The 324-nt window shown below is 62.7% G+C and overlaps 1 protein-coding gene across 3 annotated transcripts in view; it reads left to right on the top strand.

The window, feature by feature from the left end:
- Positions 1-324, top strand: part of RARB (retinoic acid receptor, beta) — a 195,177-nt gene that overhangs the window by 99,899 nt on the left and 94,954 nt on the right. The window lies entirely within an intron of this gene.

The following is a 324-nucleotide window of genomic DNA, read 5'->3' as shown; positions in this document are numbered from 1 at the left end:
CGCCTGCTTTTTTGCGGGGCTGCTGGGAGTTGTGAAGGCGTGTGAGAATCCTGGGAGCTGGTGATGTCAGACCGCTTGGGTCATTTGAAGGTTAGCAGCCTGGGAAGGGTTCACGGAAAGTTCACTCGCATATATTAGGCAATTCAATCTTTCATTCCCTGTGACACAAGTAGTAGGAAGTGAGCTGTTCAGAGGCAGAAGGATCTATTCGCGGCCGAGGGGGGGATCCCGGGTCCCTCCCGGCGCCGTTTTCTCGCGGGGAAGCGGCGATCGGCGCGGCGCGGGACGCAGCGCGCGCCCGGCGGGCGCCCCGCCCCCCGGGGG

Source organism: Chaetura pelagica, unplaced genomic scaffold (assembly GCF_000747805.2).
Source record: "Chaetura pelagica isolate M959 unplaced genomic scaffold, ChaPel_1.0 scaffold10, whole genome shotgun sequence".
Classification (NCBI taxonomy): Eukaryota; Metazoa; Chordata; class Aves; order Apodiformes; family Apodidae; genus Chaetura; species Chaetura pelagica.
The sequence above is the reverse complement of the archived record's forward strand: the minus strand, read 5'-3'. Positions and strand labels throughout refer to the sequence as shown.